The sequence below is a fragment of the Manis pentadactyla genome, chromosome 13 (genome assembly GCF_030020395.1).
Source record: "Manis pentadactyla isolate mManPen7 chromosome 13, mManPen7.hap1, whole genome shotgun sequence".
In the NCBI taxonomy this organism is placed as follows: Eukaryota; Metazoa; Chordata; class Mammalia; order Pholidota; family Manidae; genus Manis; species Manis pentadactyla.
The window spans coordinates 56,629,348-56,650,351 of NC_080031.1; the positions used below are offsets into that span (position 1 = coordinate 56,629,348).

General features: G+C 37.2%; 1 pseudogene; it reads right to left on the minus strand.

The window, feature by feature from the left end:
• Positions 1-7,706: 7,706 nt before the first annotated feature.
• Positions 7,707-8,649, minus strand: LOC118923792 (olfactory receptor 2M4-like; annotated as a pseudogene).
• Between the last annotated feature and the right edge of the window lie 12,355 nt (positions 8,650-21,004).

Genomic DNA, 21,004 nt, shown 5'->3' on the forward strand with positions numbered 1-21,004 from the left:
CAGTGCGTCACACAGCTTGAAACTAGGAAGTAAGGAGAGATGTGCTGAACCCAGGAAGAGTCAAGTCATGGGGCGATGCCCTCAGCTGTTTCAGTCCTAACATCGATGTATTTCAGTCTATAACGATGTCCCTAGTATGTTTGAAGGAAAACTAAGTGACCCTTCATCAGTCTGGATGACATTCTTATTCTTGCGGGAGTAGTGGAGTGGCAATCAGCCTCGTTGCTCAAAAACAACAGACATATTAAAGTTCAATATACATTTCTATATGTTTCCATTGGAGAATGCGATTTTCTCATAGTCAAATAGAAATAAACATAGGCATAGATTACATAAACATTGTTACATTTTAAAATAATTTTGGGAGATCATGTTGTTAAATATAGGATAATTAAAATAGAATATTGTGGTTGTGTTTCAGTCTTACATTTTTATGTGAGTGTTCGGACAATATTGGGAAAAGTAACCCTTTCTTCTAGAGCATGCCTTTTAAGCATAATGATATCCCTATGACATTAAATATTAATATCAATGGAACTTTACTTACTTCAAATGGATCATGTTACCTGATATATTTACTCACACCAAATCTACTCCTCATTTTTCTGTTAAACTTTAATACATCTCATTATTTTTTCTAGTTGTTCCTCTCTCCTTTCAAAGACAGAAGGATTGAACCAGATATTCTTGTTTCCTTAGAGACTCCTGAAACTCACCCCTAATATTCCCTCATTATCACCTTCAGTCGTGGTACTTTTCAAAATTTCTTTGATTCTACTGGCTGAAAAACAAAATTAAACAACGAAATAATGGCATAATACCTTCTAATACTAATTTAGCTTTCTCCTTCTAAATTACTAATTTTGCTTTTTGTCACTGTGATCTTCATCTTTTTCAACAAGTTTTCTGAACTATCTGTCTTTGTTTTTGCATCCCTTAACAAGTCAAGTGTTGGCTGTTGCCAAAAATTCTTTAGGGCTTGTATCTTCTGTCCTCGGTCTGTTCGGTTTATTCATCAGTGAACCTATAAGCCGACATCCATCTGGACGTGGCCACACCACTGGTATTCTCCTGGATCTCAGCCATCACTCTTCCACAGATCTTTCTTCTAACTTCCTCCAAATAACTATGTCCAGAGTTGAATTTATTGTACTCTCACTTTGTCTGAAAGTAAAGGTCTTTTAAATTCTCTTCAAAAATCTTACAATCCAGACCCATTCACACTGACCCATTCCCTCAGACATCATTTTGCTAATATCACCTATCATGAACTTATCAAACATCTGTCTGTGAAGGTCTTCAGAGACGTGAGCCACAGGCATGACCTCTTTTTTATCCCATCAATTTTATGACGCTTAGAATATTTCAGAGTGGAAATAAATTGAGTGGATGCTTTGAGCTACCTGTTCTGTTAATGCTTTTAAGTTCTCCAAGGTTTGAATTTGATGAAAATTTATGCCCTTCAAATGTCAGGTAAAGCTACATAAATGTATTTGATATTAAGTATAGATTTTTTTAAAATTGGGAATAAGCTATCACATTACTAAAGTATTGTTACCACTAATTCTTTATGTACACATGGCGTCCAGAACAGAGGAGAAAATACCCACATCAACAAGATATTGCCTCTACATGTTTAACAGTTGAACTAAAATATCTATGTTCTGGATATTTTCAAGGTTCTTTGGATAGAGGAAAAAGTAATTTGCAGTTATGGTTTTGATTTCCAGCTATCTGGATCAAAATATTCACTTTTATCATGAGTGAAATGGGCATTTCAAACTATAAGCTCAATCTCTAAATCTTATGAAACTGGGAGCAGTGTACTACCTCTCATATAAACTGGTCAGGATCAGATGAGACTACATGTAACACATTTAAAAAAAGGCTGAGAGTATCATAAATGCTCCGTAAATATCCCATTTTCATAAATAATGCTAATATTTCTGTGTTCCATTGTTTTAAAGGCCAATATTACTAGCATATATGTGTATGTAGTCAGATACTTTCTAAATAAAATTTGTATATCGAGTCTAAATCTCTCAAAGGCAGTACTGTAACCCCTTCTCATAGAGAGCAAAAATCCTGCGCATTTAACCGCTGATATTTCCAAGCTGTCTCCCCTGTGGTTCTCATGGACCTGCTGCATCCAAGTAGCACTGGGAGTGGGCCGGTTCAGTATCTCTATAGTTTTCTAAATAATGTCCTCATACTTTTGTGATGATGAAGTACTTATAATTTCCTGTACAGGAGTTTCATATAATGATTACATCAGGCATTGAAGCATGAATCCAAATAGTTTCCAGCAGCATAAATTCTCCCATGGAAGAGCCACCAAGACCTCGTCTGCACAGCAAGGAGACACAAAATCTAGGAAGTATCACCAGGAAAGCAAGGTTAGAACCGTCCTTCACCCAAGATATAGTCACTTCACCTGTCAAAACAGGATAACTGTGTGAACTATTATACTCAATTTTAATAATGTATGTTCATTCATAGATTTATTCTTTGAGTCATTGGTTCAACAAATATAGGCCTAAGACCAGAAGTTTTGTGAGTAATAAAGGCAACAAAACAAATCCCTAGCCTCACAAAATCTGTATTCTGTTAGAAGAGACTGACAGTGAATAGTTAATATTTGAGGAGAAATCAAATATTTCAGGTAGTTTTATGTACTTTGATGAAAATGCAAATGGGTGATAGACATGTAAGAAAGACTGTGTGACTAGGGAGGGGAGCTGGGACTGGTCAGGTAAATTAACTTGCCTGGAAACCAGTAACAGTTATGGAAATAGAGATACATTTTTTACTTTCCCTGACTGAAGTAATGTTTTCCCTCCTTTGTCTTGTGTAAAAGAAGCCCTGTATGTATCTGTGGAATTGATTTAATAAAATTAACATATGATTTTCCAGACCAAATAATGATTTGCATTTTATCTAATCTGATTCATCTCACATGTTGGTTTGAGTCAAACACTGAATTATGAGTTTAAATTCTAATCACACAAAAGATTTAAACATATTTTTGATGTAATACTGAAAAAGTACTAAGTTTAATAAGATGACTAGTTTTAAGTTAGAATTTCTGTAAAAAGTTTTCCCATTGTTAGTTAATTCTGAGTTGGTTTATCTGAAAATATTTGTATATAATTTCTTAGAGAATTACAAAGTATATCCCCTTTGATGTATCAATTAGCACATCTTACACTGTTGACATTCTCAAAGTGCCTCTGTTTTATCTTGAATATTTTCTAATAAAGCCACAATTCATTTCACTGAAAAGCCACAGTCATTTTCATTCTACTGCTAAGTGAACTGCAACACTTGGGGAACTTAACCATCTGTTTCACTGGTTTAGGAGATGAAAAGTTACTACAGGTGTAGGTCCGAATGAAAAGACTAGAAGTGAATTGTTTATATATATACATATGAGTACATGCAGTTCGTGATTAGTGTAGAATGCTATTCATATTTTATTAGCATTATGCTGTAATTTGCAGATATATAGACATTGTGTTTCTATTTTAAATAGATTGTAATTTTATTCCATACCAATCACTCCTAGATACCTAATTTAAATAATCTAATTTTTTAGATTACATGCATAGTGTATGTGGGGGCATGGGGAGGGCTGTACAACACAGAGAAGACAAGTAGTTATTCTACAACATCTTACTATGCTGAAGGACAGTGACTGTAATGGGATATGTGGGGGGGACTTGGTGATGGGGGGAATCTAGTAAACATGATGCTCCTCATGTAATTATTGATTAATGATACCAAAATAAAAATAAATAAATAAATAAATAAATGTCACAGGAGTGAACGGTAAAGCATGGGTAATTACCAAATATTGAGTAACTGTATGGTGATAGATAGTAACTACACTTACTATGGTGAGCATTTGGTGATGTATATAAATGTCAAGTCACTGTGCTGTATATTGATGCTATTATAATATTACGTCAATACTTCAATAAAAAAAGAGTATATTCCACTAGTCTTTGGTTAAAGATATTGAACTTACCATATTATTCTTTGTGATTATGATATCAACTTCCCCTTTTCTGGTAAAATATTGAATTTAGAGCAAAACATGTGCCTATAATATTCACATATCTCATAAATGGCTGCACATTATGCCCATTTTGTTTCTCTGACAATTTTCCTAGACCTAGAAAAGGGATGAGATTCAGGCCAAAGAAGAAGCTTGGAGCAAGTAGATTAGGTTAGACCCAGTCTCTGTTGTAGGAGAGATAAAAAACTGAAATATCTGCATTGCCCATGTTAATTCACCAACTTAGAAAAGAAATAAGAACTGTGCATTAACAAAAATAATAAATCATGTGTTTATTTTTAGAATGTTCTCACCACATAATTCCAGAAGCAATATGGAAATAATCATATTTGGTTTCAAAATCTTTTCAGTGTTTTAGAAATCCAAACACGTTAGGTTATGATTAATATTATTTTACTGAAACTGATTATGTCAACAAATGTTCAGTGATCCATTTTAATTGTTACCTGAAGGATTTAATTTGGATTCCTCACTGTGAAATGAGACCTTAGAATCTGTGCAATCAAAACTTAGTCAAACATATGATCTCAGGAATCTATGTCCAAAGCTGCCCAACTGTGTGGGTTTGCACATATATTTAATTCTTCCAGATTTACTTTACAACAGTTCTTTGTAGGAATATTCTTATTTTTATAAGTAGAATATCACAAATTTCAGCTCTGTAAGAAAACCAACCCAAGGTTTCAATTGTTCTTGCTTGTGCCAATTATGCCAACCCAATTTTTTAAGTGAACTATGCTAAGATCCTGTGTCACAAATTCTATGCCTGTTGACAAATTACCATAAAGTTAGTGCCTTAAGCCAACACCCTTTTTTATGTCACAGCCATGTAGGTCAGAAGTCCAGGTACACATGATTTGATTCCTCAAGTTCTCACAGGCCAAAGTCAAGTTATCAGCTGGACTGACTTTTATCTGGACTTTGTGGCAGAACGCAATTCCAAGATCATTCAGGTCATTTATAGAATTTTGGTCCTCATGGCTGTAGGACTGCAGTCACTGTTTCTTTACTAGCTATGATCCAGGGCTTTCTCTCCAGTCCCAGAACCTGCTGTTTGCACACAGTCTCCTCCATTTGAAAGGCCAGCAATTGTATGACAAATCCCTCTCATCATTAAAATCCATCTTCCTTCCACTCTTATTACCACACAGAGAGATTTTTTTCTCTACAGTGCTCATTGGGTTATATTAGAGAGAAACATGTAATATCCCAATATTAAATCAACTGATTTTTTAACCTCAACTATATTTGAAAAATGCTTTTTAGCCATGCAATTTAACAATTCCAGGAGTAACATCCATAATATTCATAGTCCCTGGAATTTGGTTAAGAAATCTTGGCCAATCTAGAATTATGCTACTTACAACCTTTAAAAATGAATTATAATTTATCTGTACTTTCTAATTTCTCTCTTCCTTTATTAAAATTTTCTTGAAATCAGAAATAATACAGTGATAATATTTTACCCTGTTAAAAGAGCATATAATGTATCATAAGCTTGCATTCAACAAATATTCATATATATATATATCCATATCAGTAGGTGATTACATGGGGGAGGGAGGGCATATCTGAACCGGAGAGAGAGAGTGGGCTCTCTTTTGGCAGCAGGGTCACGAGAGACACGGCCAAGCAGAAGTAGATGACTGCTTGAAGAAATAAAGGGGTGTCTCCCACTTTATTTCTCCCTTTTACTGATTTCAGTTTCAAAGGTATTTTGCTCCAGGCTGGGAAGCTGTATTCCCACCCCCCGGAGTTACAAGGCTGAAATAAAATTCACTTTGCCTTCCTAACTTTGGTTTCATGTCTCACTCTGTTTGACTTCCCTCCATCTCCAAACTGACTTTCTCCCCAACAGAACAGTCTTACAGTGGTTATAGAAATGTAAAAATCTGTAGCCACTGTGAAAAACAGTTCAGCAGTTCCACAAAAAGTTCCATATGACTGAGCAATTCTCCTCCTAGTGCCATACCCAAGAGATTGCAAAACACACAAAAATGTGTATGTTAATGTTTGTAGTAGCATTATTCAGAACAGCCATAAATTAGGAAAACCCCAAATGCTTATCGATTGTTGAGTGGATAAACTAAACATAATATAACTTTACAATAATATATTGTTTATATATATTCATATAAGCAATGAAATGCCGATGCTTCAACATTAGCCTTAAAAACATTATGCTAAGTGAAAAAAGTCAGTTGTAAGAGAAAATAGATTGTATGATTCTATTTATATGTAGCACTTATTAATATGTAATGTCCTAAATGGGTAAAACCATACAGGCAAAATACCGTAATTGTAAAAGCTGAGGGAGAAAGAAACAGTGAATGACTGATAATGGGTGTGAGTGTTCTCTTGGGGTGATAAAAATGTTGGAATTAGATATGACTGATGTTTCTGTAAGTTTGTGACTCTACTAAAAATCATTGAACTGTGCACCTTAAAAATTGAATTTCATTGTGTGTGTATTTCATCTCAGAACAAAAAAGCTTACTAAGAATATTTCATTTCTTCCAAAATATTGCTGTTTTGGTAAAAACGGATGCAACAGATTATAAACTGTGGTGCATGTCATTAAAACATGAAGTTTAGTTCAAGTTTTAAAAATGCATTTCTAAAGTAATATTATATTACACAATGAAAATTGGATTAAAAATAATGTCTAGGTAATCTCCATGAAGCAGGCAAAGATTGCTTTCAATTCTCAAGGATATAGATGATTCAGATATGCAAATGCAATAAATTAACAACAGTTTGTTACAGGAAAGCATGGGTACTCCATGGAACATTAAAGCAGTCATTTTGGACATTTAGAGACTATATATCCTCTTAAAGAAAACTTCTTTTTTCAATATTGTAGGATAATTTTCAAGATATTATTTTTTCAGAGACAAATAAGAAAAATCATGATTGAAAATCCCAGAAATGATAATTTTCTAACATCTTCGAAATGAGTCTAGTTATTAATATAAGGATAAGTGAGGCTCAAAAATCCATCATGATAAAGGTGAAGGCTGTGCAGCCTAATCATAGATATTTTATATTGTCTCATCAAAATATCCATTCTTAATTTTAAGGTAAAAATATATAGATGTAGGGGTTTCTAAGAGCTGTTTCATATAGACATAAGATTTGATTGAATGAACTGCTGAAACTAACTTAATGCTTGGAATTAAGGGAGTTAGAGTCAGGAATAAACAGTCAATAACTGGGTTTAAGGAGAGATAAAACTGAAGAGAAATGCTGAAAAGTTATTAATTTTAAACAAACAGGATGCTCACCATTAACTGTCAATCAACCCCATCATTTTTTCTTGGATAAAGCAAACATCATCGGACTTACACCTGAGTTTAAAGGCAGGGATCCTGAAGTCAATTGCTTGTGGTACATAACCAATAATATAAATAAAATTTATGAGTGAAGCAGCCTATGTTAATGTCCAAATACAGCCCACCTTACTTGTGATGTTTATACAATAGTATAATAAAGAAAGCTATTTTAAATTAAAAAATTTGGGAAAAAAGACAAACTGGAGGAAGAGAATGTAAAAGGTAATTGCAGCTTCCTTGAAGGAGTGTTAACAACTCTGGTCCCTCCAAGATTTTGCTGAAGCTTTATAATGGAGTTATACTAATTTTCCTTTCCTCAATAGTTTCTCAAATTCGCTGGATACCTCTTTGTTGTGAAGGCTGTAGATGAGAGGGTTCAGCATGGGGGTGAGGATCATGTAAAAGGCTGATACCATTTCATCCTGGGTTGGCGTATGGAGAGAGGCTGGCCTCATGTACATGAACATGGCTGCCCCGTAGTAGAGTCCAACCACAGAGACAGGTGGGAGGAGCAGGTGGTGAAGGCTTTGCGGCAACTTTCCACAGAACTCATGTGGATGACAGCTCGAAGGACTCTGGAATAGGAACCAATGATCACTGAGACTGAGATGATTAGCATCACCACACAGCAGATGAAAAGCAGTCTTTCAAATGCAGAGGTGTCTGTGCAAGATAGAGGTAAAAGAGCAGCTATATCACAGAAAAAGTGGTGTATTTCCAGAGAGCTGCAGAAGGAGAATGACAGAATGGCCGCAAGCACAATCATGTTGTCAAGAGCGCCCAAGATCCAGGAAGCAACAGTCATGAGGACGTAGAGTTTCTGATTCATGAGGTTGGTGTATCTAAGGGGTGGCATATAGCCACATAGCGGTCGTAGGCCATGACAGCCAACAGGAAACATTCGGCTCCAAGCAGGGACACATAGAAGAATATCTGGGCTCCACAGCCGGCCAAAGAGATGGACTTCCTGCCTGACAAGTAGCTGAAGGCCATCTTGGGGACAGTGGTACAGATGAGCATGAGGTCAATGAGGGACAGCTGGCTGAGGAGGAAGTACATGAGGCTCTGGAGGTGTGTGTCCAGGTAGATGAGGAGAATCATGGCAGTGTTTCCCATGAAGGTCACTGAGAAGATGCCCAGGACCAGAGAGAAGAGGAATGTGTGGGTTGGACTGTGATTGAAAATTCCCAGCAGAATGAAGTCTAAGTTGAAGGTCTGGTTTCTCCACCTCATCCTAGATAATTTGCCTTATCTGTAAGTCCAGAGAATACACAGAGCTTAGTTATTAATTTGATTTTCAAATGCATACCATGCCAATACCCTCAGGTGGGCACTGTACCTGCTGCATGCAAAAATCCTTCTCACAAAATGTCAATTACCTGCTGTTTTATTCACAGTAAGTTTTATGACTTGGTCCAGTGATTTCCAGTCCTCACCCCAACTTCACCAACAAAAATTTCAGTATTTGACTTATTTTATTACAGAAAATAAAGTTTGTATGTATATGAAGCCAGTATATAAGATGTATTCTCACACCTTCATGTAGAAAGTCAATAGAGAACTTAGGAGAAAATTAATTATAGACATCTGTTGCCAAATTTTATGACCATCTCTGATCACAGTAAATTTCCCAGTGAATTGATATCCTTTTGTCTAAATGTCTCCAGCTTGTGCTCTCTCCCATATCCATGGAACTCCTGTTTTCTAGAGTCTTCCTATGCTCTGTCCATATGCCTAGTGAAGGGCTGTACGGGATCAGTGTCAGCATGCTCGTAAGGACACTTATACACCTTAACTTAATAGTGTGCATTTTAATTTTTCCATCTCAGACAAAGCCTTGGAATCTTTTCTTAATTAATCAAAATATCCATTAAAACATTTTCTTATGGAAGAAAAGGACATTCACTTCTATTTTGAGAATCACTCTGCTTCTCCCAACCTACATGAGGATAGGAAATATTATTTTCTCCTTACTTTCTTTCTTTTGTTTTTTGGAAATTGATTTCATGTTTCTACAATAAAATGTAAGTTGAGTGGCCTCCGATCTAAGGGACAAAACAGAACCCCTTGTATGCTCTTTAAAAGATTCACTGCGGTCTGCCCCTCGGGGGCGGAGTGGGCGTGCTCCACCCCAGGGAGTGAAGGCTTGCCTGTAAGGAAGACCCAGCCCGCTGCAGGTCAAGGTGGGCAGAACTCAGGATGCACGCGAAGGGAGCAAGGGAGGATTTGCAAGAGGGAACCTAAGTGTGTGAAGAATCAAATCATCAGAATCCAGCAGACCACACCTCAATTTTGTTTTCGATTAATCAATAATTAAAGAAATATTTTCAACTTTAGAGAGAAGATATAGAGTTATGTGAAATGACTTTGCACTGAATACTTCTCCTGGTTGCTGAGGTGTGATGGGTCAGGTGGGTAGGGCTGACGGCACCGCCACTGCAGGGAGGTGATCGCAGCGCCCGTGGGAGCCGAGGTCAGCGTGGACAGAGAAGACTGGCTGGAAACACCGACCATCAGCTCACCGTGAAAGCTGTTCATATGATCAGTGCCCCCTCCCCTTTTAACCTGCCTCTAAAATATCATACCTAGAGTCCCAAGTTAAATACACACCAAATAAAACTCAGTTCAGAGAAAGATCCAAATTTGTTCTTGCCTTATATACATCACTGCCACTAAAATTCTTCTGAACTTCCAGTCTCTAAATATTGAAATAACGTAATGTTCCCTTTTCCCCTTATTTTCTGATGATCTTATTTTTAATTAATTCTTTAAAAAAATCTATGCTTTGACAGATGAGATCATGATTTTTGATATAAATTGTAGTAAGTGATAGCAATAATAACAATTAATAATTAAAAAATAATAATAGTGACTGGATATTACCTTCCATACTGAGTATTTATCCTTTGTGACTATCTTTCATTCTATTAAAAAAACTCTAAGCAAGTAATAGTTTTTAAATATGTTCTGAGGAAATTCATTAAATTGTCAAAAAATCCTATAATCTGAACATGGCGGCGTGAGTAGGACAGTGGGAATCTCCTCCCAAAAACATATATACTTTTGAAAATACAACAAACACAACTAGCACTAAAAGAGAGACCAGAAGACGCAGGACAGTGGCCAGACTGCAGCTACACCAGCGAGAACCCAGCGACTGGTGAAAGGGGTAAGATACAAGCCCCGGCCTGCGGGACCCGAGCGCCCCTCCCTCCAGCTCCCGGCGGGAGAAGAATAGGCAGAGCGGGAGGGAGACGGAGCCCAGGACTGCTGAACACCCAGCCCCAGCCATCCGGACCAGAGCACAGAGACAGTACGTGCACAGGGGGCCCTGGATACTGGGGGAACAGGGCAGTAAGACCTCTGAGCGGGTGCCGAAGCTGATGCCCCTGTGACAAAGAAAAGCGGGGGCTTTTTGAAAGTCTTAAAGGGACAGGGACTTAAAAGCTTGACGGAAACAACCCAGGTCACAGTACAGGAGCTGGAAATTACAGGGAAAACCGGGCACACTAACCCCCTGGGCAACAGCTCTGAGAAACCTCACGGAGGTAAACAGTCAAGCAGCCCCCTGATCCATTACCCCTCCGGGCGCTGCAAAAGCAGAGAAGCAGCCTGAGACAAACTCCGCCCACAGAAAGGGAAATTTCTCCCTTCCAGCCAGGCAAGACACAAAGACCCAGTCTACACGCAATTACCCAAACCAAGCCACTAGGGGTCGGAATTGTCCCAGTAAAGAAAGGCCAGTAGCAAGTGAAAATTTTGGCCCTCCCAGCTGACAGTCAATAGCACCTGTCAACATGAAAAGGCAAAAAAATATGATCCAGACAAGACTAACCCAGACAGCTTCGGCATCTGCTACATCTTACCCTGAGAAGGAATCTGGGGAGATAGATTTAGCCAGTCTACCTGAAAAAGAATTCAAAACAAAAGTCATAACCATGCTGATGGACTTGCAGAGAAATATGCAAGAACTAAGGAAGGAGAATTCAGAAATAAAACAAGCTCTGGAAGGACTTCAAAACAGAATGGATGAGATGCAAGAGACCATTAACGGACTAGAAAACAGAGAACAAGAACGCAGAGAAGCTGATGCAGAGAGAGATAAAAGGATCTCCAGGAATGAAAGAATTTTAAGAGAGCTGACTGACCAAATGAAAAGGAACAATATATGAATTATAGGTATTCCAGAAGAAGTAGAGAGAGAAAAGGGGATAGAAAATGTCTTTGAAGAAATAATTGCTGAAAACTTCCCCAAAATAGGGGAAGAAATGGCCTCTCAGACCACAGAGGTACACAGAACTCCCATGACAAGGGATCCAAGGAGGACAACACCAAGACACATAATAATTAAAATGGCAAAGATCAAAGACAAGGACAAAGTATTACAGGCAGCCAGAGAGAAAAAAAAGGTTACCTACAAAGGAAAACCCATCAGGCTATCATCAGACTTCTCAACAGAAACTCTACATGCCAGAAGACAATGGCATGATATACTTAATGCAATGAAACAGAAGGGCCTTGAACCAAGGATACTGTATTCAGCACGATTATAATTTAAATATGATGGAGGGATTAAACAATTCCCAGATAAGCAAAAGCTGAGGGAATTTGCCTCCCACAAACCACCTGTACAGGGCATCTTACAGGGACTGCTCTAGATGGGAGCACTCCTAAAAAGAGCACAGAACAAAACACCCAACATATGAAGAATGGAGGAGGAGGAATAAGAAGGGAGAGAAGAAAAGAATCTTCAGACAGTGTATATAACAGCTCAATAAGTGAGCTAAGTTAGGCAGTAAGATACTAAAGAGGCTAACCCTAAACCTTTGGTAACCACAAACTTAAAGCCTGCAATGGCAATAAGTTCATACCTTTCAATAATCACCCTAAATGTAAATGGACTGAATGCACCAATCAAAAGACACAGAGTAATAGAATGGATAAAAAAGCAAGATCCATCCATATGCTGCTTACAAGAGACTCACCTCAAACCCAAAGACATGCACAGACTTAAAGTCTAGAGATGGAAAAAGATGTTTCAAGCAAACAACAGAGAGAAGAAAGCAGGTGTTGCAATTCTGGTATCAGACAAAACAGACATCAAAATAAAGAAAGTAAAAAAAGACAAAAAAGGACATTACATAATGATAAAGGGCTCAGTCCATCAAGAGGATATAACCATTATAAATATATATGCACCTAATACAGGAGCACCAACATACCTGAAACAAATGTTAACAGAACTAAAGGAGGAAATAGAATGCAATGCATTCATTCTAGGAGACTTCAACACACCACTCACTCCAAAGGACAGATCAACCAAACAGAAAATAAGTAAGGACACAGAGGCACTGAACAACACACTAGAACAGATGGACCTAATAGAAATCTACAGAACTCTACATCCAAAAGCAACAGGATACACATTCTTCTCAAGTGCACATGGAACGTTCTCCAGAATAGACCACATACTAGGACACAAAAGGAGCCTCAGTAAATTCCAAAAGATGGAAATCCTACCAACCAACTTTTCAGACCACAAAGGCAATAAACTAGAAATAAACTGTTCAAAGAAAGCAAAAACGCTCACAAACGCATGGAGGCTAAACAACACGCTCCTAAATAATCAATGGATCAGTGACAAATCAAAATGGAGATCCAGCAATTTATGGAAACAAATGACAACAACAACACTAAGCCCCAACTTCTGTGGGACACAGTAAAAGCAGTCTTAAGAGGAAAGTATATAGCAATCCAAGCATATTTAAAAAAGGAAGAACAAGCCCAAATGAATGGTCTAATGTCAAAATTATTGAAATTGGAAAAAGAAGAACAAATGAGGCCTAAGGTCAACAGAAGGGTTGACATAATAAAGATCAGAGAAAAAATAAAAAAAATTGAGAAAAATAAAACAATAGCAAAAATTAATGAAACCAAGAGCTGGTTCTTCGAGAAAATAAACAAAATAGATAAGCCTCTAGCCAGACTTATTAAGAGGAAAAGAGAGTCAACACAAATCAACAGTATCAGAAACGAGAAAGGAAAAATTACGACGGACCCCGCAGAAATACAAAGAATTATTAGAGACTACTATGAAAACCTATATGCTAACAAGTTGGGAAACCTAGGAGAAATGGACAACTTCCTAGGAAAATACAACCTTCCAAGACTGACCCAAAAAGAAACAGAAAATCTAAACAGACCAATTACCAGCAACGAAATTGAAGCGGTAATCAAAAAACTACCAAAGAACAAAACCCCCGGGCCAGATGGATTTACCTCGGAATTTTATCAGACATACAGGGAAGACATAATACCCATTCTCCTTAAAGTTTTCCAAGAAATAGAAGAGGAGGGGATACTCACAAACTCATTCTATGAAGCTAACATCACCCTAATACCAAAGCCAGGCAAAGACACGACCAAAAAAGAAAACTACAGACCAATATCCCTGATGAACGTTGACGCAAAAATACTCAACAAAATTTTAGCAAACCGAATTAAAAAGTACATCAAAACGATCGTACATCATGAACAAGTGGGATTCATCCCAGAGATGCAAGGATGGCACAACATTCGAAAGTCCATCAATATCATCCACCACATCAACAAAAAGAAAGACAAAAACCACATGATCATCTCCATAGATGCTGAAAAAGCATTTGACAAAGTTCAACATCCATTCATGATAAAAACTCTCAGCAAAATGGGAATAGAGGGCAAGTACCTCAACATAATAAAGGCCATCTATGATAAACTCACAGCCAACATTTTATTGAACAGCGAGAAGCTGAAAGCATTTCCGCTGAGATCGGGAACTAGACAGGGATGCCCACTCTCCCCACTGTTACTTAACATAGTACTGGAGGTCCTAGCCACAGCAATTAGACAAAACAAAAAATACAAGGAATCCAGATTGGCAAAGAAGAAGTTAAACTGTCGCTATTTGCAGATGACATGATACTGTACATAAAAAACCCTAAAGACTCCACCCCAGAACTACTAGAACTGATATCGGAATATAGCAAAGTTGCAGGATACAAAATCAACACACAGAAATCTGTGGCCTTCCTATACACCAACAATGAACCAACAGAAAGAGAAATCAGGAAAACAACTCCATTCACAATTGCATCAAAAAAAATAAAATACCTAGGAATAAACCTAACCAAAGAAGTGAAAGACTTATACTCTGAAAACTATAAGTCAATCTTAAGAGAAATTAAAGGGGACACTAACAGATGGAAACACATCCCATGCTCGTGGCTAGGAAGAATTAATATCGTCAAAATGGCCATCCTGCCCAAAGCAATATACAGATTTGATGCAATCCCTATGAAACTACCAGCAACATTCTTCAATGAACTGGAACAAATAATTCCAAAATTCATATGGAACCACCAAAGACCCCGAATAGCCAAAGCAATCCTGAGAAAGAAGAATAAAGTAGGGGGGATCTCACTCCCCAACTTCAAACTCTATTATAAAGCCATAGTAATCAAGACAATTTGGTACTGGCACAAGAATAGAGCCACAGACCAATGGAACAGACTAGAGAATCCAGACATTAACCGAGACATATATGGTCAATTAATATTTGATAAAGGAGCCATGGACATACAATGTCGAAATGACAGTCTCTTCAACAGATGGTGCTGGCAAAACTGGACAGCTACATGTAGGAGAATGAAACTGGACCATTGTCTTACCCCATATACAAAGTAAACTCAAAATGGATCAAAGACCTGAATGTAAGTCACGAAACCATTAAACTCTTGGAAGAAAACATAGGCAAAAACCTCTTAGACATAAACATGAGTGACCTCTTCTTGAACATATCTCCCCAGGCAAGGAAAACAACAGCAAAAATGAACAAGTGGGACTATGTTAAACTGAATAGCTTCTGTACAGCAAAAGACACCATCAATAGAACAAAAAGGAACCCTACAGTATGGGAGAATATATTTGAAAATGACACATCTGATAAAGGCTTGACGTCCAGAATATATAAAGAGCTCACATGCCTCAACAAATAAAAAAGAAATAACCCAATTAAAAAATGGGCAAAGGAACTGAACAGACGGTTCTCCAAAAAAGAAATACAGATGGCCAACAGACACATGAAAAGATGCTCCACATGACTAATTATCATAGAAATGCAAATTAAAACTACAATGAGGTATCACCTCACACCAGTAAGGATGGCTGCCATCCAAAAGACAAACAACAACAAATGTTGGCGAGGCTGTGGAGAAAGGGGAACCCTCCTACACTGCTGGTGGGAATGTAAATTAGTTCAACCATTGTGGAAAGCAGTATGGAGGTACATCAAAATGCTCAAAACAGACTTACCATTTGACCCAGGAATTGCACTCCTAGGAATTTACCCTATGAATGCAGCAATCAAGTATGAGAAATACCAATGTGCCCCTATGTTTATCGCAGCACTATTTACAATAGCCAAGAATTGGAAGCAACCTAAATGTCCATCTATAGATGAATGGATAAAGAAGATGTGCTACATATACACAATGGAATACTACTCAGCCATAAGAAAAGGGCAAATCCTACCATTTGCAGCAACATGGATGGAGCTGGAGGGTATTATGCTTAGTGAAACAAGCCAAGCAGAGAAAGAGAAATACCAAATGATTTCACTCATCTGTGGAATATAAAAACAAAGGAAAAACTGAAGGAACAAAACAGCAGCAGAATCACAGAACTCAAGAATGGACTAACAGGTACCAAAGGGAAAGGGACTGGGGAGGATGGGTGGGTAGGGAGGGAAAAGGGGGTGAGAAAAAGAGGGGTATTAAGATTAGCATCCATAGGGGGGTGGGAGAAAGGGGAGGGGTGTAGAACACAGAGAAGACAAGTAGTGATTCTACAACATTTTGCTACGCTGATGGACAGTGACTGTAAAGGAGTATATAGGGGGGACCTGGTATAGGGGAGAGCCCAGTAAACAAAGTATACATCATGTAAGTGTAGATTAATGATAAAAAAAAAAGCAGTTCCTGTGTGGTGACCTCCAATGAGTTCTACACAATGATATAAAGGGCATATAAAAGTGTAGGCAAAGGGTCTGTTTGTGTTTATACAGAGGATCAAAGCCCAATTTGGCTACCCCGAAAATGAACTAAGATATGATACAAAAAATAACTTCCAACATCAGCACTCTCGGGAAGACTCATGACAGAAAATGATCAGCAAAAAAAAAAAAAAAACCCCAACAAAGATCCACGCACTGCCACAGGTGTAGATGCATTCATCCCACCAGTTCCTTTACTTGCCATGGGAATGATGAAGGAGATATCTAAGCTGGCCTGTGCATACAGTAAAACAACAAATTTGACTGGATCTACACTGTTGGAACTCAACCAAGAATTAGGAGAAGTGCAAATTGTAGCACTCCAAAGTCTTACAACCACAGACTATTTACTGTTAAAAGAACATATGGGATGTGAACAGTCCCCAGGAATGGGCTGTTCTAATTTATCTGAATTCTCTCAGACTGTTCAAGTTCAGTTGGACAATATCCACCATATCATAGATAAGTTTTCACAAATGCCTAAGGTGCCTAACTGGTTTTCTTGGTTTCACTGTAGATGGCTGGTAATTACAGGTATGCTTTGGTTACGTAACTGTACTCCTATTATGTTAATGTGTGTGCGCAATTTAATTAGTAGTTTAAAACCTATCCATGCTGAAGTTACTCTACAAGAAGATATGTCAAAGAAATAATCAGTCTTCCCAGGTTTTCTTCCGCCTGCTACTTCTATAGCTTTTCTTCTTCCTACCTAATTACAACCTTTAAATAGAACTCATGCCACATGTCGAATTTACTGAGTATCATAATTCTTCCAAGTGGTAAAGACACCTCAAGACAAATGCTGGGCATGGCATAGAAGCCACAGGGCATAAATATGCAAAGAAGTAAAAAGCTAACATTTTCAAACAATAAGGCTTCTCTCTCACTTACCAACTTTACATTTCCCTGTATGGCCCTGGAAGATGACTGGTTAGCCAGAGACGGGTAAGATTCCTCAAGAGAGGAACAAACTAAGACAGGCACAGTCACAGGGGGCCATCTGGTGAGAAAATGGGGAGCAGCAGAGGTGAGGCTTAGAACCTCCCCCCTCATGTTCTGAGAGAAATCTTCTGCATACATGGATGTTTATTGCCCTTGTCTAGCTCGGATTAACACATAGTCTACAGGCCCACACCTGATCATCTACATTTGCTCTCTTACAACACTAAACTCTGTTTTCTACCTTTATCTCGTATCTACCTACCACTTCAGCATTTTATTAAAAATAATAATAATAGAGAAATGTGGTATCCACATATAAATCAAGTTTAAAAATCAAATGAATATTTATATTTGAACTGACTGTTTATAGTTCATAATGCATGAACAAAACCGAAAGCTTCTGTGATGACTGCCCTTGCACTGTTCACCATGTAACTTATTCACTATGTAAGAATTTGTACTCCATGTAAGAACTTGTTCGTTATGCATCAGAAGATTGGAGACTGATGAAAATTAGGCTTGGGGTGGATTAATGATTGTGCATTGAGTATTGACCCCCCTATACAGAATTTTATTGCTGTTAACAACTATTTGATCAATAAATATGACAGACGCCCTCACAAAATATATATATATATAAACACACTTCCAATTGTAAAATAAATAAGTAACCGGGATGTAATGTATGGCATAAGGAATATAGTCAAAATATTGTAACAACTTGGTATGGTGATAGCTGGTACCTAGAATTATCATGTATATAAATGTTGAATCACTGTGTTGTACACCTGAAACTAATGTAATGTAATACTGTGTGTCAACTACCCTTCAATAAAAAAATAAAAAAATAAAAAATAAAAAAAATCCTATAATCTTTTTTTTGAAACTCCAGTTAGCAATGGAATGAATGGAGATACATCGTTTTTCTATTTAGTATCCACAACATAGATGTGTTATCATGTGCATCAAACCAAAGAATATATACTTCCAAGGAGAGAGTGGATCCCTGAGAACTGTTCTGCTCAATATGCTATTTACGATGGGTAAATCATCTTGGAATCTGCGGTGCTTGATTTTCTCTAGGAAATATCCTGGTTATACACTGAACTGATATTCTCAAAGAATTTCTCTTAATTATAGTTAGTGACAGAATGCTTCTCAAATTTAAACAATAGAAATCTATTTGCTTGTTTTAGTGGCACACAAAAATGGCATAATTTTATGTATTTTACAGAATTAATATATTATGCCACTATCCCAAGAGAAAATTTTCATTCCCAGTTCTAATTGGGCACAGAAGAGTTCCTTAAAGAATGGCAAATGTCAAATACTGAAACCATTGTATAACTTGTTTAGGTCACTAAGTCATTTATTTGTATGAATATTACATACTAGATACTTTCATCCATTTGAATGAATGTTGCAGAGAACCAATGTTTCCTGCAACAAAAATATATCATAATATCGATAACTATGTAAATAGATAGCAGATATAGTCCTAATTCCAAGGTTGTCAGCAAAATCGATTACCAGCTTCTTTGTTCTGTTCATTTAAAAATGAGATCAATCACAATTTCATATGAAATTGGAAAATTCTCACCTCCTAGCTAGAACACATAGGTGCTTCTTCCTTTGTGCCAATTGGTAATGGAGTGTGGAGAAGATGATCCAGGGAGTTGAAAAAAGATACTTAAAAGAACAGAAGTAAGGTTACTAAGTGATGAAATAGAGCTTAAAATAGAAAAGGAAAGAAAAACTCTAAGATTGAGAACATGAGACCTATGATGATTAACAAATTGGGAATATTGATGGAAATGGGAGGAGAGGGAACAAAAATCACAGACCTAGTGGAGTGACCTTGGCGAGTACAGACATCTGAGAGGAACCCAGCTACACTGGTTCAGTTTCTAGACCTTGTGATACAGACCAACCTGCCTATTTTTGTCCACACTTTTCAGCACATATCACTATTTCCTGATTTTAGAATGCAATACTATGCAATTTAAATAAATCAAACTTTATTGAATTCTTCTTTTCTTTACTTTTATTGCACTGATTCTGATAATTATATTAATTGGTCTTTTTCATGAACTACTTGGAAAAAAATATTTTTTAACCCAATAAACAACTATACGGGGTTCTATTTTGGATCAAATCACTTCCTACAATAATTTGTAAACTGAAAATTTTCTCTAGGGGGTTTCTAAGGAATCTTTAAATTCTAAATTTTCATAAGTCTGTTTTAAAGCAATATATCAAAAGCAGTATATTGAAGTCAGCTGTGAAATCATTTTGAGATGTACATCCACCAACTGGAAAATACTTATTTTTATCATAAATGCTACAAAAATGATTTTAAATAAATCAAAATATTTTAATCATTAAGGAGAATGAGTCTCTCTTTTCTCTTCTGCCTTATTTCAGCATGAAGAAGGGGCAGAGCCCATGTCTGTGAGGAGTGGTGGCATTCCCAGGATTGGTGAAAAATGCACATAGTACCTTGAATTTATCAAAACAAGATCATAATTTTAATAACCTGCCTGAGCAAAGTTTTTGCTCATATAATCCTATATAGTTTTATTAAACCTTTCCTGAAATGCACCTTATCTCATTTTCTTCACCAAAAGCATTTAACGTCAGCATAAGAAGCAACAGGTTCTCCAGAAAGAAGAGTTTGTCTTGCTGTTTATACTTACAGGGGTGATCAGGGTGTGTGTTAACCAAATAAATTGTAGGGCATCTGTACTATGCAAAATAATCGATCTCAGAGACACACTGCAACCTCTTCTTCTGTGTCTTCTGGAAAAGTCTCAGCACCAGCTGCAAGATAACCAAAGGACCCACACGTCTGGGGACCAGTCTGTGTCATGGTAGCATGAGCCCTGAGTCCTTCACCTCCGTAGAGAATCCAGTCCCCAAACTTTAATTATAGAAGGGCATGCCCTCTTTCAGAACCCTCCTGGGAATCAAAATCCACATGGACCCCAGAATTCAGTCAAGTTTGTCACTGTATGTCATTCTTGTTGTAGAGTCACAAGTTATGGCTGCCAAATTTTCCTGTAAATAGTGTTATAATGAAAGTAAATAGTGTTAATAGTGATGAAAGTTAATTTTAAATATTTATACTAATATTAATTATGTTATAGTTATAATACAATTATATTTTAGTATTTCTGGTTTTAGAAAGAATGAAAACTAAATATTTATTGCAAAGTGAAATTGAATCTTTCAACCTGCCTTCTGAAGTGTGTTAACATTTTTACCACACTTACAAAATATCTTATCTAATTAATTAGGATAAAATAAAATGTAAACAAACTCTCAGAAGCCTTAAAGTATGTGAGAATGTGGTCAACAATTAAAATGGGTCCAAAGGTTTTATGAAAGGTCCTGGCAGCCCACATTCCAGGATATGTCCTTTGCATTGACCACTTTGGGACACGCCTGTGTGATTGGCCTCAACCTACTGGTGGTGATGCTAATACCTGGGAAGATCTGAGGCCCTTGCCGAGGCCTGTGTGGCTCCTGGCAGACCCACAGACATTTCACGCCTGGAGCCTG